General features: G+C 41.7%; 1 long non-coding RNA gene across 1 annotated transcript in view; it reads left to right on the top strand.

Moving 5' to 3' along the window:
- LOC140204504 (uncharacterized) overlaps positions 1-23,812 on the top strand; it is a 31,876-nt gene extending 8,064 nt beyond the window's left edge. Inside the window, exon 3 of the long non-coding RNA XR_011887654.1 lies at positions 23,329-23,812. This is a non-coding gene — a long non-coding RNA (uncharacterized lncRNA). The remainder of the gene's footprint in view (positions 1-23,328) is intronic.
- Positions 23,813-24,564: the final 752 nt, after the last annotated feature.

Genomic DNA, 24,564 nt, shown 5'->3' with positions numbered 1-24,564 from the left:
TGCACAAATATACAAGGAATGGAGTGTATGGTAATGCACAAATAGGAGTTTAACTGTGTTCAGTTGCTGCAGACACCTCTGACTAAAAGGCATGTTCTTGAGCTGTTCTATGTTAATAGGCAGCTAAAACATAAGCATATTTGAATCGATCTTTGATACATGCAGATGAAGGGATGAGGAAGGAGGATAGAAATCAACCATATTGCAAGTGGACACTGAAAGGTTCAAGATCAGAAGCAGAATGATGCAGTCTAATTTCTGCAATTGCTAAATGCCCAAAAATTTACAAAACTGTCCCAGGATGTCCTGCGCACTCAATAACTTACTAGAAGCAGTCAGCGCTGTCAGATTTATCACATCAGGCAATATCCATTCGCTAATAAATTATCATTTGAGTTCTGACAGAAGTTTGTGGTTGCCATCAACTCTGGGTTTATCCAAATATGGAACAGAAACCAACTGTTAGTTAGACCATGGGAGAGGCTGCCTTTATATCCATGGGCCACTTAAACTCTTGAGAGCAGGTCAAGGGTCACCATGTTATGGTTTTGATATATATGGTTTTGATTAATTGAATGCAGAGAGAACATTTTCACATTGGAGAAGGAAGGGTGGAAAAAGAAACAATGAGAGGCAGTAATAAAATTGGTGGTGGAGGCTGGTAGTCACAACATTTGTAATGAGGAGAGCATGGGAAATAAAAAGTTACAGACCCATCTCTGGTAAATAGGAATAATATGGGTGATTGGTGATAAGGAGATGGCAGGTGAAGAGGGCCCATTTGCCTTGATGGATAAAACTGCTATCAAAAAATCCAACAAAGAATTTGGAGAAGACTTCTTAAGAAGCAGCAAGATTGTGGTACTCAATACTGCAGGATGTGGATGAATCAAGGATTCACCTAGCATTGAGGGAATAAAAGTTGTGCCCTTAGATTTAAATGAGATTCTAGTGAAGCAAGAAGCATTAAATCTCAGCACTGTCTTGAGCATAGTTTCTTTCACCATCACAGTCTCCTTTCCATTAATAGTCCAGACTAAAATTGTTCTGATTGCATAGGGCCCATCATTAACACTTCAAATCACCTGCAAGAGCTCAAACACCTTAGGCACATTCATCCTTACCAGCAGCTGAATTTCTGAATCAATTCCCGGCAAATAAACAAGCTTCAGGTGAGACCTGTTGCTCCTGGCTTCTTCAAAGCTGCTCCATTTGTCTTTTGAATTGCTCTGCCTGATCTTCCTGATTTCTCTGAAGTGGTTCCACCTTTTCCTTCAAGGCGTGCTTTTCCCTCACTATCTGTGTCTTGCGTATAACTCGGCTATATCAGCCTTCATTTTAATGCGTACCAGTGTGCTATTGGAAGCACAGGATGTCTTACTAACTTGCTGTATGCATGTTAGACATGCTGTCCTCAGCACATATGCAACCTGTAATTTATCAGTTGTCACAGCCTCGTCTTTGTCTTGTAAATATTTTCATTTCTCCCAGGACAATGACCTACAATATTGCATATTTGTTTAATTGTTTTCCTCAGCTTCAAGGTCACTGCTTCTGGCAGAACTCAATTTGTCTTCCAAGTGCGCACTGAGACAAAACAATGACAATTTCAATTCAGCTTTTCAACAATAGAAGCAATTATTTCAATTCTTCAGCATTTCAAACAGACCCAAGGGTGGAATACTTCGGGCAACCACCACTACAGCTTTTCAGTCCGACCCAATTGGACACAGCAACATTTAACTACTTCAACTGTATTTCAAATTCAAACACACACAGCGCACACTACGAAAGGGTCGTACTTCCCACAAGCTGCTGTCTGTTTGGATATAACTTTCAAAATCTTTGCTTTCAAAATGTAACGGCAAAACTGATCCCAAATCAAACAAAACAGTTGCCACTGGCCTGCGAACGTGTGGACTTGTGTGATGCGCCCTCCGCTCCATTGATTGCTCCGAAAGCAAGTTCCTTATTAACAATTAGCAAACATACAATTAAGCATCATTGAGCATTATCTCAGCAATCAGCAAATTATGACCTCCGCCAGCCCCAAGCTACAAATTGCTGCGAAATAAGCATAAATACGTAACTTATTCCCTTCACTTTTACCACTCCCTCTCTGATGTAACTAGTGACCACAATAAGTGCACAGCGCATGGCTTCGACAAGTTGTAAGGAGATCACGACACTTACCCTGGAAACTACGAGTCCAAGAGTTGACAGGAGGTTAAAAAAAATCATGAGTGACGTAGGCGAGGAGAATTGCCTGACACTTTTGTGTTCCTCCAGCATTTTGTGTGTGTTGCTATGGAGATTTATCACCATTTCTTCTCCTCCCTCTTCCTCAAGTAGGAATGTTTAAAACTAGAGAATATAGTTTAAGGCAAGCCGGGAGGAAACTTCAAAGGGAGTACATGTAAGTGCATGCACATGCACACATATCAGACATAGGAACAGAATTAGGCCATTTGGCCCATTGAGTCTGCTTTGCCATTCCTGATTTATTTTTCTGCTCAAACCCCTTCTCCTGCTTTCTCCCCACAACTTTTGATGCCCTGATTACTCAAGAACTACTTAACCCCACCTTAAAAATTGACTTGGCCTGCACAGCCATTTGCCACTGAATTCCACAGATTCACTATCCACTAGCTAAAGAAAAATTTCCGATGTCTATTCTAAATGGATTGTTCTCTATTCTGAGGCTTAGCCCTCTGGTCCAAGACTTCCCCCATTATGGGGAAACATCCTCTTCATATCCACTTCATCTTGGCCTTTCAATATTCAATAGATTTCAATGAGACACCCCCCCCCACCTCCCCATTCTTCAAAACTCCAATGAGTACAGACCCACAGCCATCAAACAACCTTCATACATCTTTCCTGGATCCTCAGATGTTAACCCTTTCATTCCTGGGGTCATTCTTGTGAACCTCCTCTGGACCCTCTCCAATCCTAGCATATCTTTTCTCAGATAAGGGGGCCAAAACTGCTCACTATACTGCAAGTGCAGTCTGAATAATTCCTCATAAGACTTCAGTATGACATCCTGGCTTTTGTTTTCTAGTTCTAGTCTAAGTGCACCCTAATATTTTATACAATGGCAATGACTTCCGGACTTTCATATTCAAAGCCCTAGCCAATAAAGGCAAGCATACTGCACAATTTTCCACATTTGCCTTGTTCCTTTCATGGAGCTATAGACTGGTATCCTGTACCCAAAGGATTATAGTTTTCAGGAGAGGGAAACCAGAGGTCCTCATTGGAGGATCAGAGGTGGAGATGGTCAGCAACTTTAAATTCCTTTGTGTTATTATCTCAGAAGACCTGTCCTGGGCCCATCATATAAATGTAATTGCAAAGAAAGTGTGTCAGCACCTCTACTTCCTTGGGAGTCTGCAGAGATTCGGCGTGACATCAAAAACTTTGACAAACTTCTACAGCTGTGTAGTGGTACAAGAGCCTCAGGACTCTCACCACCAGGTTCAAGAACAGTAACTACCCCACAACCATCAGGCTCTTGTGCAAAAGGGAATTACTACACTCATCTATTGAGATGTTCCCACAGCCAATTATCTTACTTTGTGGACTAGTTATTTTATGTTCTCATTATTTATTGCCATTTATTTATTTTTTTCAATTTCACATTTATCTTCTATGCTCTACTTGATCTCTCATTGATTCTGTTATAGTTACTGTTCAATAGATTTGCTGAATATGCCCGCAGAAAAAAAGAATCTCAGGGTTGTGGTGATATATATGTACTCTGAAAATAAAATTTACTTTGAACTTTGATATCCTACACTGTATACTTTTCTCTTGCATGTGACCTCCAAACATAAAAATTACTGTCAATAACAATAAGTAACTAGTGTAAAGGAGGAATTGCAAGGTGATGTTCATAGACCATTCAGAAAACTGATGCTAGTCTCACCCCGTATGGAATAGTTTCTCACCCCTGGAACATTGCCTCCTTAGGGAGGACCAAAGGGGAGTTGTAGCCAATCAGAATGGTTAGGGAGAGAATAATTTCCTTTGAAGACCACCATGGCTGTCTGCATTTGGAGATGGGTGAGATATTTAATATTTATCAATGTGGAAAAAGATTAAGGAAGCCAAGGAACTGAGGTGAATAAGTTGTGATCTCTTGGACCACACACAAATTACCAAGGATCTGGCTATAGGGGTCTAAAGTACTTTAAGGCTGATAAATCCCTGGGGCCTGACCACATACCAGGAGTATCTCAACGAAGCATGCTTTGCCTACTGCTCTAACTTCTCAACACTCATGGGAGTGTGACTAGGCACAACTCAAACAGCATCTATAGATTCACCAACGTTATTGGCAGAATCTCAGATGGTGATGATGAGGTGTGCCATTGCGAGATAGATCAGCTGGTTGAGAGGTGTCGTAACAAGAACCTTGCACTCAACATCAGTAAGATCAATGAATTGATTGTGGACTTCAGAAAGGGGAACGCACAATGGTCCTCATCGAGGGTCAGCAGTAGAAAGGGTAAGTAGTTTCAAGTTCCTGGTTGTCAGCATCTGTGAAGATCAACACTGGACCAAACATATTGATACAGTGATGAAGAAGGCACAACACAAGCTATATTTCATTGGAAGTTTGAGGTTATTTGGTATGTTACCCAAGGTCAGCAAATTTCAGTAGATGTATCGTGGAGAGCATTCTAACTGATAGCATCATTGTCTGGTATGTAGGTGCACATGCACAGGATAAGAAGAAGCTGCCGAGGGCTGTAAACTCTTCATCAAGGACGTCAGCCTTCCCACCATTAAGAGCATCTTCAGAAGACAATGTCTCAAGAAGGCTGCTTCCATTATTAAGGACCTGGCCATCTGGGACAGCCACTCTTCTCATTACAACCATTAGGGAGGAAGTACAGAAACCTGAAAAGACACAGACACACACATACACATACACACACACACACACACACACACACACACACACACACACACACACACACACACACACACACACACACACACACACACACACACACAATGTTTTAGGAACTGATTCTTCCCCTGAGCCATCAGATTTATGAATGGACCATGACACTACCTCAATTTTTGTTCCCTTTTTGCACTGATTTTAATATTTTTAATCTTGTAATTTATAAAAATTGTTTCATGTATTTTGCACTGTACTGCTGTCACAATGACAAATTTCATGAAATATGTCAGTGATAATAAAGATGATTCTGACATGCATCCTCAGACTTTGTTGGCAGAGAGGGAAGAAATTGCAGAGGCTCTTGCAGGAATATTTGCAACATCTTTAGCTACAGGTGAAGTTGTGAAGGGCTGGGGGTTGGCTAATGGTGTACCATTATTTAAGAATAACAAACAAACCAGGGAGCTACTGGCTAGACACCCCAACATCAGTGGTGGGAAGTTACTGAAGGGGATTGAGGGAGAGGATCTACCAGCATTTGGGTAGAAATGGCTCAGTTAGGCATAGCCAGCACAGAATTGTGCATGGAAAATAGTGTCTCAAATTTGTTTCTTTGTAAGAGGATCGATGGGAGTGGGGTAGTAAACGTTACCTATGGACTAAGATGAGAAAATCTGCCGACGCAGGAAACGTGTGTGTTGCTTGTCTATGAACTTTAGCAAGGCCTTTTGTCAAGGTCACACAAGGCAGTCTAGTCTGGGAGGTTAGACTCCACAGTTTCCAGAGAAAGCTAGTTAAGTGGATACATTATTTCCTTTGACAACCCTCTACACTACCCACAATTTTTGTCACTAATTTTTGTCATCTGCGACTCTACTAACCTAGCCTTCCATGTTTTCATCCAAGTTATCTACACAGGCAGTGGAGGTCCCAGTAGTGATCCCTGAGGAACAGCATTTGTCATGGACCTCTAGCCAGAAAAGTTCAATTGACCACTATACTGTCTAGCAAGCCAATTCTAAATCCAAATTTAAGTCACTGTACAGCTCAAGCATCTTAATCTGGATGAGTCTCCCACGAGGGACATTGTCGAACATGTTACAGAAATCCGTATGGACAACATCCGCAGTTCTAGCCGGGGGCTGGACTCTGTGTTCAGAGTTCAAGTTGGAATGCGCACTGGTTGGTTAATGATCCAGAGTTCTGATCAGGTCAACAGGCACTGCGAACTCCAGCAATCCCCACATTGCTGAACCATGAGTTAGAGGACATACGGGTGGGAGTCATAAAAGCTGGTGATCACCACCCCCCGCCCCCCAAGCTCACCATGATTGGAGCTCTGTGCAAGTCTAGAAGTAGAAGCTGCAGGTGCTCCCTGGTCAAAGGACATCAATAGTAGAGGTCAGTTCAGTCAAGGTCCGGTGGTTAGACCTGTGACTTGAGTCTTCACATAGAGTTCAGTGAAATACAGAGGAAGGCCAAAGGTCGAAGTCCAGAGTTTGGCATTTCAGGAGCTGATAGCCCAAAAGGTTGACTTTGCAAGCCTGAACTGGAGACTGGAGGTAGGAAGCCCAATGTCAGAAAGCTTGGGGTTAAGGAGTGGAGGCCACTTTCAGTTGAGCATTGTACATGCTATATTGGCACCAGAGTTTGTGGTGACACTTCTGGGTTACCCTTAGCACATCCTTGTGTGTCTTGGTTATTAACAAAAATGATGCATTTCACTGTATGTTTTGATGTACACATGACAAATCTGAATTTCCTAAATGCACTCCCATTGCAAGGTCACCTGGCCAGGCTTATTGCTGAATACAAAATCCAGTATGGTCCCTCTAGTTGGATTATCCATAAATTCTTGGATGACCTAATATCCCAAATTTCTTGTGCCAGGAACAATTGGAAGTGTTGGTGTAGTTGAAGGCACCTTCTTCAACAACCCTCCCCCTACTCTGCCTGCATATCAGTTCCTCTGCTGTAGTGGCAATGGGGTGGGTGTACATTAAGCTATAGTCTCCCCAAGTGACTTTACTTTCATTTCAGTTCTACCTATGCAGATCAGTGGATGAATGCTCTATTGGTTCTTTCCAGACGCATCTGTGATGTTGTTCAATAGTACTCCTCATCTGATTGCTTCCACCCCTAAAACATTGAACCATTAAACATCAAGTAACACACATCAAAGTTGCTGGTGAACGCAGCAGGCCAGGCAGCATCTCTAGGAAGAGGTGCAGTCGACGTTTCAGGCCGACACCCTTCGTCAGGACTAACTGAAGGAAGAGTGAGTTTGAGAGGGGGAGGGGGAGGGGGAGATCCAAAATGATAGGACAAGACAGGAGGGGGAGGGATGGAGCCAAGAGCTGGACAGGTGATTGGCAAAAGGGGATACAAGAGGATCATGGGACAGGAGGTCCGGGAAGAAAGACCGGGGGGGGGGGGTATCCAGAGGATGGGCAAGAGGTATATTCAGAGGGACAGAGGGAGAAAAAGGAGAGTGAGAGAAAGAATGTGTGCATAAAAATAAGTAACAGATGGGGTACGAGGGGGAGGTGGGGCATTAGTGGAAGTTAGAGAAGTCGATGTTCATGCCATCAGGTTGGAGGCTACCCAGACGGAATATAAGGTGTTGTTCCTCCAACCTGAGTGTGGCTTCATCTTTACAGTAGAGGAGGCCGTGGATAGACATGTCAGAATGGGAATGGGATGTGGAATTAAAATGTGTGGCCACTGGGAGATCCTGCTTTCTCTGGCGGACAGAGCGTAGATGTTCAGCAAAGCGGTCTCCCAGTCTGCGTCGGGTCTCGCCAATATATAAAAGGCCACATCGGGAGCACCGGACGCAGTATATCACCCCAGTCGACTCACAGGTGAAGTGTCGCCTCACCTGGAAGGACTGTTTGGGGCCCTGAATGGTGGTAAGGGAGGAAGTGTAAGGGCATGTGTAGCACTTGTTCGGCTTACAAGGATAAGTGCCAGGAGCGAGATCAGTGGGGAGGGATGGAGGGAACGAATGGACAAGGGAGTTGTGTAGGGAGCGATCCCTGCGGAATGCAGGGGGGGGGGGGAGGGAAAGATGTGCTTAGTGGTGGGATCCTGTTGGAGGTGGCGGAAGTTACGGAGAATAATATGTTGGACCCGGAGGCTGGTGGGGTGGTAGGTGAGGACCGGGGAACCCTACTCCTAGTGGGGTGGCGGGAGGATGGAGTGAGAGCAGATGTACGTGAAATGGGGGAGATGCGTTTAAGAGCAGAGTTGATAGTGGAGGAAGGGAAGCCCCTTTCTTTAAAAAATGAAGACATCTCCCTTGTCCTAGAATGAAAAGCCTCATCCTGAGAGCAGATGCGGCGGAGACGGAGGAATTGTGAGAAGGGGATGGCGTTTTTGCAAGAGACAGGGTGAGAAGAGGAATAGTCCAGATAGCTGTGAGAAACATCTAGTACTGCTTCTCTCTCCCAACCAAGACTCCAATGGCCACAAAATTTATCCTCAAGCCAAGTTTCTACTACCCTTAAACTCTCCTTATTAAAAATAAACACTTCAATACTTTTCCACTGAGCATGTTACATTGTTTTCCTATCTATCCATCTTTATGGACTAGCTGCTCATGATATCTACTGTTCTTTTAATAACCACACTTTCTGATCTTGTGCACTGGGCACCATCACCCTGCCAAAATATTGCTCATTACAGAATAACATTATCTGCCTCCCATAGCCATCCTGCCAATTAAGAATTTAATCCTTGCCTCTATGAGGAGGTAATCTAACCAGACAAATTGTTAACCAAGGCATTGCAGAACCTGATTTCCTTACCACTTCAGCCCTGCATATATGGTCATAGAGCACTACAGTCTAGAAACAGGGCCTTCAGTCCATCTAATCCATGTTAAACTGCTATTCAGCTTAGTCCCACTGATCCGTACCTGGGCCATAGGCCTCCATACGGCTCCCATTCATGCGCTTATCCCAAATTTCTGTTAAATGTTGAAATAAAACTTCCATCCACCACCTTGGATGGCAGGTTGTACCACACTCACCACCCTGTTAGTGAAGAAGTTCACCTTCATGTCCTCTTTAATTTTTTGACCTTTCACACTTAACCTATGACCTCTGGACCTAGTCTCACCTAGCCACAGTGGAAATGGCCTACTTGCACTTACCTCATCTATATCCTTCATTATTTTGTATAGCTTTATCAAATCTCCCCCCAGGGAATGAAGTCCTAAGCGATTTAACCTTTCTGTTTAACTGAGGTAATAGCCCTGTAAATTATCTCCGTACTCTTTCCATGTTGATGCCTTTCCTGTGGCTCGGTGACCAGAACTGCATACCTTACTCCAAGTTAGGCTTCATCAACATCGTATGCCACTTCAAAATAACATCCCAACTCCTGACCTCAATACTTTGATTTATGAAGGCCAATGCGTCAACAGCTCTCTTTACAACCCTATCTACCTATAATGCCTATTTCAGTGGATTATGGATCTGTGTTTCCAGATCCCTCATTCTACCATACTCCCCAGAGCCCTACTGTTCACTGTGTAAGGTCCTACTCTAGTCTGTCCTTTATAACACATCACACTTGTCTACATTAAATTTCATCTGTGATTTTTCAGGCCACTTTTTCAGCTGGTCCAGATCCTACTGCAAGCTTTGATAGTCTTGCTTGCCCTGTCCACCATGCCCTAATCTTGGTGCTATCTGCAAATTTACTGACCTAGTTTACCGCCCTATCATCCAGATCAGTGACATAGATGACAAACAATGACAGTGTAGCACTGATCTGTCCGGCACACCAGTCGTCACGGGATTCCAGTCAGAGAGGCAACAATCTTCTAACTTTTTCTGGGTCCTCGATGAAGCCAATGTGGAATTCAGGTTCCAATCTCATCCTGAGTGCCTTCTTGAAAAGACCCCATATGGGACTTTATCAAAGGCCTTGCTAAACTCCATGTAGTTGTCTATGTTGTTATTCACTGCCTTTCCCTCAGTAGCATTCCTGGTAACCACCTTGAAAAGCTGTATAATATTGGTTAGACATAACCTACCACACACATGTCTTCGATTTCCTCACTTGCAGACTCCAGCCAGTTCGGATTGGCAACAGCACCTACTCCACCATATCCATCAGCACAGGTGCACCACAAAGCTGTGTGCTTAGCCCCCTGCTCTACTCGCTTTACACATATGACTGTGTGGCTTAGCACAGCTCCTATGCCATTTTCAAGTTTGCTGATGACACCACTGTCATAGCTTGAACCAAAGGTGGAGATGAATCAGTATATAGGAGGGAGATTTAAAATCGGGCTGAGTTATGCCATAAGAACAACTTCTGACTCAATGTCAGCAAGACCAACGAGCTGACTGTTGTCTTCAGGAGAAGGAAGTGGGATGTCCATAAGGCAGTCCTCATTGGAGGATCAGAGGTAGATAGGTTTGGCACCTTTCAATTCTGTAGTGTTATTATTTTGGAGGACCTGTCCTGGGCCCAGCAAGTAAATGCAATTATGAAGAAATCACAGCAGTACCTCTACTTTCTTAGGAGCTTGTGAAGATTTGGCACATCATCTTACGTTTGTAAAAACATTCACATATTTCTATAGATGTGTACTGCAGAGAACATTCACTGGCAGCATCACAGGCTGGTATGGAAACACCAATGCCCTTGAACAGAAAATCCTGCAAAAAGTAGTAGATATGGCCTAGTCCATCACGAGTAAAACCCTTCCCACCATTGAGCACATCTACATGAAATGCAGTCACAGGACTGGGACATCCATTATCAGGGACCCCCACCATTCAGGCATGCTTTCTTCTCCAATGCCATCAGGAAGGTGGTACAGGAGCCTCAGAACACACACCACCAGGTTCAGGAATAGTTATCAACCATCTGGTTCTTGAACCAAAGGGGATACTTCATTTCCCCCATCACTGAAATCTTCCCACAACCTATTGGCTCTCTTTCAAGGGCATTTCATCTTATGTTCTTGATATTTATTGTTTGTTTATCATTATTACATATTTCTTTTTGTATTTGCACAGTTTGCTGAATACCAGAGTTGATTTGGTCTTTCTGTGATACTGTTTTGGTTATTGTTCTATGGAGTTATTGAGTATGCCTGAAGACAATGAATCCCGGGGTTGTATATGGTGTCATATATGTACTTTGATAATACATTTACTTTATTTTGAAGTTTGAATAAAGCCATGCTGACTATGTTTAATCAGGCCATGCCTATCCAAATACTTCTATCTGGTCTCTTAGAATACTTAGAATAACGTAATACTCACTACTGATGTCTGACTCACCAGCCTATAATTTCCCATCTTATTCTTAGAACCTTAACTGAACAATATTACCTATCCTCTGTCCTCTGGCACCGCAGCTATGGCAAAAGATGTTTTCAATACCTGTTCTGGGTATCCTGCGATTTCTGCTGTAGCCTCTAAGGGGTGTAAGGGGACACCTTGTCAGACCCTGGGGATTTATCCACTCCAATTTGCTTCAAGATGGCAAGCATCTCATCCTCTAATCCATATACAGTCCATGAATTCACTGATATTTTGCTGTAGTTCTGTAAATTGTCTATCTCCTGACTAGATACAGATGCAAACTATTCATTTAATATCACCCCATCTCATTCTGTGTCATGCATAGATGACCACTCTGATCTTCGAGTGGATAAATTTTGTTCTCTGTTATCCTTTTGCTCTCAAAAATATCTACAGAAGCCCTTGGTATTTTCCTTCAATTTGTCTGCTTTCTTTTAGCCCTCCTGATTTCCCTCTTAAGTCTTTTGGAATTCTTTTACTCAAGTACCTAATTTGTTCCTTGCTGCCTATACCTGCGGTACCCCTTCTTGACCAGGGTCTCAATATCTTTCCAAAACAAAGTTCCATAAACCTATAGCTTTGCCTTTTATTCTGACAGGACTGAAAGGTCTCAATCCAAAACATTAACTGTTTACTCTTTTCCCGTAGGTGCTACCTGGACTGCTGAGTTCCTCCAGCATTTTGTCTGTGTTGCTGGGATTTCCAGCATCTGCAGATCTTCTCATCTCTGTACTCTAAATATTTCATTTTTGAAGGCCTTCCACTCATCAAGCATCCCTTTGCCAGAAAATAACCTATCCTAATTCAAATTTGCCAAATCATTTCTGATGCCATCTAAATTGGTCTTTCTCCAATTTAGAAGCTGAACTTCAGGACCAGAGCTGTCCTTTTCCATAATTTTCTGGAAATTAATGGAATCAGGATCACCAGATCCGAAGTGTTACCAGCACACACTTGTCATCTGCAATATCTCTTTCCCTAATAAGATCTAATAGCACACTCTAAATGTGAACCTCTATATGTTTAGGAAACTTCTCTAATCACTTGAAAAAACATCACATCCAACCCTTTTACAGCATGGGAGCCCTTCTCAAAGTGGAAAGTTAAAATCACCTACTAACGCAACCTTATTTTTCTTGTAACTGCCTGCTAGCTCTCTCTCTACAAACTTGCTCTTCCAAATTCACTGACTACTGGGCTGTCTATAATATAATCCTATTAACCTGGTCATCCCTTATTTCTCACCTCCACCAAAATAGCCTTAATAAACGAGACTTCCAGTCTGTTTTGTCTGAGCATTTTCTCCAAAGAGTAATCCCACCCCTTCTCTAATCCACACCCCTCCCCCAGCAATTCTATCATGTCAAAGGCAACAAATTCCTGGAATACTGAGCTGCCTGTCCTGCCCCTCCTGCAAACAAGTCTCATTTGTCTACAATGTTATAATTTCACATGCAGATCCATGCTCTAAGATCGTCGGCCTTACTGATTCCTTACATCATGTCCTTTAGTTCGACCTTTCAATTTCTGTTTCTGTATGTGGGGTTAACAACCTGCTTCCCCAAAACCATTCCACTTTCTGCCCGAGAACTCTAGTTCCCACCCTCCTGCAACTCTAGTTTCACCACCTCAGAGTGTCACTAGCAATCCTTCCCACAAGGCTATTAGTCCCCCTGCAGTTCAGGTGCAAACTGTCCATCTGTTCTTGCTTCTCCAAGCTTGAATACTTGAAATTACAGTGAGCAAACCAGTTCTGCATTGTTTTAGTGCTTTCTTCTCACCTACTATCAGTGACAGAAATCACTGCTTTTTGGACATAAACAGACACAATTGACTTTGAACACAAACACTTGCAACTGACGCTATTTAAAATGTGTTCACTCTCAGCACCGTGTAGTGTCTAATGGCCACTATTGCCCACGACTGATGCTAGTTAGCAGCACAGTCTCTTGCCCAGATTAAGTGACACAGTGTCCCAAATAAATGAAGGGAATTCTGGCTACTTCCTTAAATAGTCTTTGTTCTTTAAGAGTTGGCTCAAATAAGCGGCTGCTCTAATTAAATGATGAATCAATTAACCTGAATCCACTGTATATGATACCTTAACAGTTTATTTCCATACTTCCCCTTCCAACAAATGAGGATAAGGGATTCAATGAACACTGCTTACTTGTAAGAAAGATTAATTGGCAAAAATTTTCGGAAAACTATTTGTGCATTGCAACAGGATCTAAGATTAACTATACCGATTGGGACTCATTTATCCCACATCTTAATCACAACACAAAATCTCTATCGCAGCTTAAAACACACTTCAGCCATTTAGTGTCAAATATCATTGTCACCTTTATTCAAATGTTCTTAATTTTAAAAATTCATTACAGTATTCACTTTCAGACAGTGCTATTGGAAAAATTGTTTAAGGACATCAAAGGGTGGGTCTTATTGTCAGATAAAATGTATTGTTTTAACAATTAAAATCACATTGTGTAGATTCACCCATTGTGTTAATTTTTACCTAACACATGAAATGTTTCATGACTGTCTACGTTAAAAGCCATGACTGGGCTAACCAAAATAGTGCAAAGTAATTTCATTCAAAAATCTAGACACTTCAGATAATATTGAGTCAATTCTGGTCCAATTTTGGTCCTATTGTTCAAGAATGGGGAAAATTAAGAAACTCCATTCTCCTTTCTCAGGGAGACAGATACCAGCTGCATTTTGATAACTCACTATGTTCCAACCCCATGTATCTACTTCCACATAGATTCACTCAGTTATTCCTGGATGTTTTATTGTCCGAGCCCTGCAAGCACAGGAAGGGAAAAACCATTTCATCTCAGGCTCGGTTTGAATTATGTGCAGAATGCAATGTATATAACAAGATGCACTTGAGCAAGCAATGTTAGATTCTTTGCCAAGATATTCACTAATTTTAGAAATGGCAATAGAAAGTACCAGTTAGATCAAAAGTCAGATGGTGTATCAATCAGTGGAACCTGGATAGAGCCAAGTGCAGTAGCTAGTGTTTTTTGGCAAAACGGGCTGTCTGCACCTTCTGGGTTGTGTATAATGTTAAAATTTGTTGACGTACTCTGCCACTGAGACGTATTGGTTGAGAAGAGTTTTTCCACACCTCCTCTTTGAACCTGTAGGCAGAGAATGTGTACAGCAGGAGTCCCCAACCTTTTTTTGCACTGCGGACCGGTTCAATATTGACAATATTCTTGCGGACCGGCCGATGGGGGTGGAGTGGGGCGGGGGGTGGTGTTCAAGTTCAACAGTGCGTGACAGGGAATGAGGAAAGCTGCAGCTGACTCATATCGTTTCATATTGCCAAATCATGTCATTTCCTCGGGGCCTGGTAGCACATGCTTTGCAGCCCGGTGGTTGGGGATAACTGGTGTACAGTATCAAAGCCACACTCTTCATTTGCATCAAATGATTGGAAGAAATAATACAGGAATTACCATTCTGAATTCAAGATTCAACAATAGAGACCGCCACATCATCTTATGGGAACATTATTCCAAATAATTCTTCCTTTAAATGTCTACAATACAGAATGCTGAAGATATGTCGAGTTCAATATCATTTTGTTCACTGAGGTACCTTTAATGCCAATATTCATGTTTCCACCTACTAAATTTCTACAGACTAAGGTACTATCACTTCAATAATCCACCTGGAATATTTCCTCTTAAAGTGTGAGGACCTGCCAATTGGAGTATATCAATGATTCTGGGACTCGAAGGTTCAGGGCTTATTAGCCCTCATCAGTACACAGGCATCTTATTCAAAACCTGAAGGAGCACATAGGAATTAGAATGGAGAGAACAGTGTCGATGCTGGAATCTCAAGCTGCAGAAACAATCCTTTTGCTCCAGTGATGCAGCTAGACCCACTGACTTCCACCAGCTGTTTTATTTTTGGCAAGGAATGTGAAAGTGAAAATCTGAATCAACCATTAAGTATCTACTTTAACTTTGCTATGATCTTTATTGCAGTTTTATAAAGCTTTGGTTAGGCCGCAGCTGGAGTATTACATACAGTTCTGCTCTCTACACTATAGGGAGGAAGTTGATGCCTAAGAGAGGGTACGGTGGGGGGGGGGGGGGCGTGGTTTAACCAGCCTGTTTTAAACAGGTTGTTTTCTCTGGAGCGCCGTTCACTGAGTAGAGATCTGACAGAGCTTTACAACATTATGAGAAGGAAAGATAAGAGTGGACAGAGCGTATCTATTCTCAGGGTTGAAATGTCTAATACCAATGGGCATGCATTGAAGGTGAGAGGGGGTAGGTTCAAAGGGGATGTGAGGTTAAGTTTTTACTCAGAATCATGGATGCTTGGAATATACCTCCTGGTGTGATGGTAGAGGCAAATACATTGGAGGCTTTTTAGAGATGTTTGACAATCTTATATATTGCCATCCTGCATCTTTGGAGTATAGAAGGTAGAGGCATGACCTCACAGAATTTTACAAAATCATAAGGAGTATGGATAATGGTCTTATAATGTGGAAGGTCATAGTCTTTTCCTCAAGGCCAGGGAGTACAAATGAGAGGGCACAAAAATAAGAAAAGGGGAGAGATTTGAAAGAGACAGAGAACATAAAACATTACATCATAACACAGGCCCTTCAGCCCACAATGTTGTGCCACACTTTCAACCTACTCTAAGATCAATCTAACCCTTCACTTCAACAAAGTCCATTATTTTCCTGTGACCACGTGCCTATCTAAAAGCTTCTTAAATGCTTCTATGACAACTGACTCTACAATGCCCACAGCATTCTTTGTGTACAAAAACTTGCCTCTGACATCCCCCAATCATCTTAAAATTATGCTCCTACGTGGTAACCATTTTCACCTTGGGAAAAAGCCTCTGGCTATCCACCTGATCTATACCTCTTATTATCTTGTACATCTCTATCAAACAACCTATCATTCTCCTTCACTCCAAAGAGAAAAGCCCCTGCTCTTTCAGCCTTTGCTCATAAGATATGCTCTCTAGTCCAAGCATCATTCTGGTAAATCTCCTTTGCAGCCTCTCTAAAGCTTCAACATCCCTCCTACAATGAGGTAACCAGAACTGAACCTGCAGCATTACTTCACAGCTCTTGAACTCAATTCCCCTGACTAATGAATCCCAACACATCATACATAGAACATAGAAGAGCAAAGCACAGGAAAAGACCATTTTTATGTTGTGCCAATCCAGCTAAAACATCAAAAAACACCCAAACACTAATCCTTCCTACCTACACCATAACCATATCCCTCCATCTTCCTTACATTTGTAAGAATCTTTTAGTAGTAAGATTGTGTCTTTAGTGGACCTATAGGTTAAGATCACAACTTCCTACATCATGAGTTCAAGATTGTTTAATGTTAATTCCAGCATACAAGTGTAAAGGAGAACAAAATAATTGTTACTTAAGTCAGCTAATTATTAATTGGTACTATATAATGAAGTAGACTTAAGGCAGAGATTTTATTCATGAGAACAGAAAAAAAAATTGAGAAGGCTGCTCCAGTCTCTCTTATCTTACAAAGTCATAGGCTGTTCAGAGCCCAGAAAGGCATGTGTCATATTGGATGGTGCACTCTACATTCATTTTTGTGTTGGTGTACAATGAAGATCATCCCTACTGTGCATGAAAACAGATCAAATTCACACTGCAACACACAAAATGCTGGAGGAACTCAGCAACCCAGGCAGCATCTATGGAAAAAAGTACAGTTGACATTTCAGGCCGAAACCCTTCGGCAGGACCCTTTGTCCCAAAACGTTGACTGTATTCTTTACATAGTTGCTGCCTGGCCTGCCGAGTTCCTCCAGCATTTTGTATGTGTTTCTCAGATTTCCAGCATCTGCAGATTTTTTTATTGTTTGCAAATTCACACTGCAATGCAAGGGGCAGCTCTTTGACCACAAGGAGGAAGTGGTTAAAGAGGAGTCTGATCTTGACTTTATCTGTGGCAGGCAAAAAGAACACCCCTTTATGTGTTACCACAATCAAATTTGTCAGATTGTTGCAAGATAATGTTGAAGGCCTAGTTTAAAGAGAATGACCAAGAGTAAATTAACGGCCAACACATTGTGCTCCTGGATTTGAAACCCCACTGCAGCTGAAAGAAACTCAGAAGCTACACAGGAGGCAAGGTGAGGTGAAACTTATAATTAAAATTTAAAGAACAGTGGTAATGGTAGAGCAAGTAGGATTACCAACAACCTGCTAATAACCTCTACGTGTTTCAAATACTGAAAGGTCTGGATATAATGGATGTGGAGAAGGTGTTTCCAACATTGGGGGAGTCTAGGACCAGTGAGCACAACCTCAGAATATAAGGACCTCCCTTTAAAACAGAGATGTTTTCTCTGCCACAGACAGCTGTGGAGGACATGCCAAAGGGTGTATTTAAAGTGGAGGGTAACAGGCTCTTGATTAGAAAGGACATCAAAGGTTACAGGAGAAGGCAGCAGAATGGTGTTGAGAGGGAAAATAAATCAGTCATGATTGAATTGTAGAACACACTTGATGGGCTGAATAGCCTAATTCTTCTCTGATATCTTACGCTCCAATGGTATGAGAGCATTCGGGCTCTCACGACCAGACTGTGCAACAGTTTCTTCCCCCAAGCCATCAGGCTCCCCAATACTCAGAGTCTAGACTGACATCCACATTATTTATTATTATATTGTAATTTGTCCTCTACTGTGCCTATTATCTTGTTTATTAATTATTGTATTGCCCTGCACTGTTTTGTGCACTTTATGTAGTCCTGTGTAGGTCTGTATTCTACTGCAGTTTTTATGTTGTTTTATGTAGTCTAGTGTAGCCTTGTGTTGTCTCAGATAGTCTAGTGTAGTTTTGTGTTGTTTCATGTAGCACCGAGGTCCTGGAGGAAGGTTGTTTCATTTTTACTGTGTACTGTACCAGCAGCTTATGGTCGAAATGATAATAAACTTGACTTGACTTGACTTAAATTCCTCAGCACTACGAAGACATTGACAGTCCATAAACATAAGGATCCATGCCATTGAAAGCCAAATCAGAACTGAACAGCATGGAGTGAAAGGCAATCATTGCTCAATGGAAGGAGAATTTTGAATAACTCCTCAACCACAATCCTACTTTTGACATGAGCGTCCTTGGTTATATTCCATGACAACCTATCTGTTCTAACCTCACTGTAGCCTGAGACTATCCACCTCACAATGTGATGTAACCTTTCATTTGCCTAGTGTTACTACATGAAAGCAATGGGAATTCCAGCAATCTGACCTTATGAGAACAACCAATAGACCAAGCTGTTCTAAAAGCTGCATTATCACCCTAATACTTACCGGTAATCCTTCTTGCATCAACACTGCACCTTGCCCCCAACAGTTGTTTAGCTACATTGAAACTGCAGAAGAAATGGGAAACTATTCAGTTACATTACCTCTACAAAGATGAGGATGGAGTAAGGAAACTCAAATGCAATAAGTTTCTCCTTCAGTCGATGGTAACCAATACTAGAACCGACATCCCTGCAACAAGTGGTTGTCAATCTGCAATAAGCAGGTGACGCATACATATGCACAATGCACAGAGAACAAGTTTCAAGCTGTCACCAACTTGTTCAGTGAAGCATTTAACAGAATATTTAGAATCCACAAAGCAGACATCTGCAAAAGTACTGCCACTACTTAACAACAGGCCCCTGACCGTAAAGTTCGATGAAATATCACTGGAAAATGTGATCTTCATTCTACTTCTTGGGAGTCACCTTGAAGGAAAGCAGGTATTGATGGTCATCGTTTTCAGAACTAACACAGGCATTGTGCACTTGAACAAATGGGAGAAAAAGAGCAAGACCTCAAACTTTGCTGAAGCTCATGGTCTAACGGGCAGCAGTGATCCCTGTCCCGTGCACTGTGAGATTTGTCTCCTTACAGAGGGCGCCTTCAGGCATTTCCAATTCTGTCTTCACAATATCATCCAACTTCATCAGCATTGTAAGAGAATCAATGTTGGCAGCCTCTTCCAGGTGAAATACAGCACCAAGGCACCAATTTCTCTCATCCTGCTCCAATGGATAGACCCTATCAGCACCAAACTGCTAATATACAAACTTTGCTGCAAACTCCATTGTGGTGAGAGATGAACAAGAAAACAGAGGAAACAGTTCAAGGATTTATTTTAATTTATTGAGCTACAGCACAGAATAGGCTCCTCCAGCCATTTGAGCCAGAGTGCCCAGCAAACCCCTGATGTAATCCAAGCCTAATCATGGAAAATTTACAATGACTAATTAACTTACCAACCAGTACATCTTTAGACTGTGGGAGGAAATTGGAGGAAAACTATGCAGTCATGGAGAGAACATACAAATGCCTTACAGGCGGCGGTGGGAATATTCTCAGAGTGCAGTGAGGTAAAGAACATGTGGGAAGAGTGGAGTATTTGAGGTGTTGTCATGCTGAGGGATAAGGGGAAAGAATGGAGAGACGAGCCACAAGGCAACCCATAGTCATGGGACAGACAAATATTAATAAATATTTATTAATCTCTCAACCACTGGGAAATGAGGTAGAGTAATGTTGCAGCTGATCAGAAGAAGAATATTAGCAGTACAATGTCTTTGGATCAAAAATAATGGAGAGGGTGAAACAAATCTAAACAGATCTCATTTGGAGGAAGACAATCTTCAATAGTGTAGTGAACTAGCTTCAGAACTAATCTGTAGCACATATGTGATTCTGGTACATTATTGTGACAGATACCGCTGGTTTTGTTGTGGTGGTGTCTTCGATCCAGGGCGGCTCCTTTCAACAGATAGAAAATAAGAGTGAAATTCCATTTTTAGGTACATAGCCTGGAACTTTATCCAAAGCCGTGACACACTTTCTTGAGATCAACACAGAAACTCAACTGCTTCGACCAGGAGCAGGCTCCCTATGTAGATTCTTCCTCTCCCTTTTTATCAGGGAGGAATCCAAAATTCTACAGAACAGAGGGATTTCAGTCAGACTTGAACCAAGAAAAGATCTTAATCCCAAATTTAATTTGCTCATGGAAGTGACAGGCAACAAATTCACTCCCAGAAAATGTGATTTAATAGGGCTGTGTGCTTCGATTCCTTTCCTTAGTTCTGACCATTTAGGCACCCTGACATGTCACTGCTCTGTTGGTGAACAGACTCATAGAAAAAACCTTGCCTGTGATTCTGCTGATGCTGGAAATCCTGAGCAAAACTCACAAAATGCTGGAGGAACTCAGCAGGTCAGGCAGCATCTATGGCGGGGAATAAACTGTTGATATTTTGGGCCAAGGTCCTTCTGCTACCAACACTCTTGGGTAAAGATCATTATCTACAAACACCACCTGAGCCTCTGCCATAAGAACACAACGTAAGTACATAGAACATAGACCAGTACAGCACATGGTACACAGAACCCATAACAAGCAAATTTTAATCAATCCCATCTGCTTGTACATGGGAAATTCCTGTCCATTCATGTGGCAGTCTAAATGCCTTTCAGTTGTTTTTAATTGTATCTGCTTCCACACCTTATCCTGGCAGTGCATTCTGGGCTCTTATCATCTGTGTAAAAAAAGCCTAAAAAGATAAAACATCTTTAAAAGTTAAGCTTTATTTGTCACACGTACATCACAACATACCGTGAAATGTGTTGTTTGCAACAATAGCACAGTCTACAAGTGTTACCATGTTTCCAGCACCAACATAGCATGCCCATAACTTACCAACCCTTACCCATACATCTTTGTAATACGGGAGGGAACCCGTGTGGTCATGGGGAGACTGTAACCACAGACAGTAGCAGAATTGAACCCAAGTTGCTGGCACTTACTTAATAGTGACAAAATTTCTTTCTAAGTTTCCTTGACTCACATTAAAGCTATGCCCTCTACTGGCTGACATTTTGATCATGGGAAAACCCTGAGTTTATCTACCCTATCTACATCTTTCATAATTTTATGTACTTTCATCAAGTCATTCATCCACTTCTGATGCTCCAGAGAAAACCATCCAAGTTGTCCAAACTCTACCCTTTGCAAATATTCTAATCAAGACAATATCGTGATGAACCTCTTCTGTATCCTCTCCAAAGCCTCTACCTTCTTCGATGATCAGAACTGCATGCAAAACTCTAAATGTAACCTAATCAAAGTTTTATACAGCTGCAACACAACATCCCTTCTTTTATACTCAGCACCCCAAATGATGAATATATGTATGCCTTTTCCATTTTTACCATCTGATCTACTTGTGTTGCCACTGTCAGAGAGCTAAAGACATGAATCCCAATATTCATCTGTATGTTGATTTTCTTGAGGGTTGTGCCATTTACTGTATATTTTTCTCTGATATTTGACCTTACAAAGGACAAAACCTCACACTTTTGACTTAAGCTCCATCTGCTATTTCTCTGCCCATTTTTCCAATTGGTCTATAACCTGCTGAATACTTTGATAACCTTCCTCAATATCTGAATCTCTGCAAGTATTCAAGTTATCTCCAAATTTGCCTGTCAGCTTACCTATATTGCGTTCCAGATCATTTACATATACTGTATATTACAAACAACGGAAGTCCAAGAACTGATCTTGCAGAACAACCACATCACAGACCTCCAGTCAGAATAACACCCATCCAACATGACCTCTGTCGTTTATAGTTAATACAATTTTGAATCTAACCTATCCATTTTCATGGATACCATTTGCCTTCATCTCTGGATCAACCTACCGTAAAGGACATTTACAAAGACTTTATTGTAGTCCATGTGCCCATTGGCTTCTCCAGTTTGTCAGAATGATTATTCCCAAAAATCTATAGTGACTATCCCTAATATGTCCATGCTTTCCCAGATCCTGTCCTTAAAATCTTTTCTAACAATTTACATAACCAGCCTCAGCACCCTACAATTTTATATTTTTCATTTAGAGATGCAGTATGGGACAGACTTTTCCTGCTCAATGAGCTGCTCCAGCTGGGAAAATGGGCTGAAAAATGGCAGATGGAATTTCATGCAGACAAGTGCGAAGTGTTGCACTTCGGTAGGACAAACCATGGAGAGCTATGATCCCAGTGCAGATCAATGGGAGTAGGCAGTTTAAATGGGTCAGCAAGGACTAGATGGCCCTAAGGGCCTGTGTCTGTACTGTACTTTTCTATGACTCTATGATACCCAGTAACTCACCTATTTAACACCAGCCTAATCACAGGACAATTTACAATTTTCAGTTAACCTACTAAATGGCATGTCTTTGGACTGTGGGGGTAAAGCACCCAGAGAAAACCCACATAGTTCATGGGTGTGATGGGTGTTTTGGGTTTTTTTTTTTGCAAACCTTGCTTTCTAAATAATAGCTGCAATTTGAAAAATCTAAAGAAAATGTATGTAAACTTCCAACAACAGTTTGTTTAAGTTCTGGACATAAATGGAAGACAGTTTTCAGTTCTTAAATAGAAAGCAGTAATGAGTTTGAAGTTAAAAACACAGATTTGCAAACAAGCTCTGTATTTTGCAGACGCTATCTGAAAGTAGAACAATACTAGTTACTGCATCTGTTTTACTGCTCGAGAGTAGTTTATAAGAAAATGGATTGTTTAATTTGGTTGTTTCAGATGGAGAAGATGACTCTAAGTTGCTTAGTTCAAGGAAACTTGCAGAACAGGTGGATAATATCGTTTATCATATCAATAATTGATGTGCATGTAGCTGATTTGCTCAAGAAAGTTAGTTTTACAGCATTATTTGTGACCTGGGAACATTAAGCTGAGGTCTGTGTCGCCAGAAAATGCTTTTGGGCCATTTGTGTTGAAAGGATAGCTGACAAAATATCATATGCTTGTTAAGTCACCCAAGTGGGAGAAAAGGGTATAAGTGTGGAGAGTGGTTCAAGCTCATTAGGAATAGGGTAAAGAACATTAAGAAGCCATGAAAGAAACAAGGGGTGAAGACGGAGGTGGAGTTCAGATGGCACTAAATGGCAACTCCTTTGCTTGCATCTTTGGAAACAGCTCTATTTCCATCTTTAACACTTTTATTTTTCCCTTTCAGGGTTCTTTTGAAAACCCTGACCTCGTGTTATACGCTGGCTTCGGTTCTTCACAGGAATGGGACCTGTTCTCGGAGTTTCAGGACTGGCCATTGTTCAGCATGCCAGGGGTTCAGCCTGAGAGTCAGAAGCCTAAGATCTCAGGGCTGTGGAGACGGGTGGATCGAGGGTTGGTGTCACGGCAGCAGACCCGAGTGTCGTCAGGGGAGTCGGAAAATCTTCTGCTGTGGGCCGGACGACCAAGGATCTTTGCGATCTTCAGGCACAGAGCTCGAATAAAGTGAGATAACGGACTTTTAACATCGTAAACCAGCGAGTTGTTTGTTATGTCTCCCCGCTTGCTTTGAAAAATGGAGACACCTCCCTCTCCCTTATTAGGGAGAGAGAGAACCTGTGGTATATTGAATGCCAGTGTGAAACGCAAAGTCTTTGGGGTAACTGCACATCTGTGTTTTTGCTATTGCTTTGCTGACGCTCGAGTGTAATTCTTGCTTTTTTTTTTGACGGTGGGGGGAGGGGTATTGTTGCTCTCTGCTGCTCACGTGCGGGGGGGGAGCTGGGGGGTACTTTGGGGTTCTCACGTTTGGCTGTCGTTCATTCTTTGGGGCACTCTGTTTTCGTGGATGTTTGCAAAGAAAAAGGATTTCAGGGTGTATATTGTATACATTTCTCTGACATTAAATTGGATCTTTGAACCTTTGAATTGGAATCTATTTCTCCTGCTTCGGTTTCTGCGATGAATGACTTGTTGTCTGCAACTTGTTGGTATGTGTTTTTGGTCTATAGGATTGTAACCGTGTTTTGGAAATCCTTTGAGTCTAAGAAATCCTTTATGCATTATGTTTTGTGCTTTGGAAATAGTTTATAATTTGGAAATACTTCATAATGTTTCAAGATTCAAGATGATTCAATAATTGAAGATGATAGAAATCCTCTGAGTTTTAAATATGCTTTAAGAATGTATGGAATTAATGTATATCACTGTAAATAAATGAACCGTGTTTTAAACTTTGTATATTGTTAACTGGAAGCATCTTCTCCTTAGTAGGGAAAGGGCACCCACCATTCGAATAGTGCACACTGACAGCTAAATTTGCCATGGAGCATAAACAGTGAAGTAAATTAGACTTTGTATATTGGGTAGTTACACTATAATCTCCCTTTAGTCAGAGTACTTGTGGCTATTTATGTCTATTAGGGCTTAAGGTCTTCATTTCAGTTTAGAAATTTGTGGTAGC

This window comes from Mobula birostris, chromosome 10, assembly GCF_030028105.1.
Source record: "Mobula birostris isolate sMobBir1 chromosome 10, sMobBir1.hap1, whole genome shotgun sequence".
Lineage (NCBI taxonomy): Eukaryota > Metazoa > Chordata > Chondrichthyes > Myliobatiformes > Myliobatidae > Mobula > Mobula birostris.
This window is presented reverse-complemented; position numbering and strand designations above follow the sequence as displayed.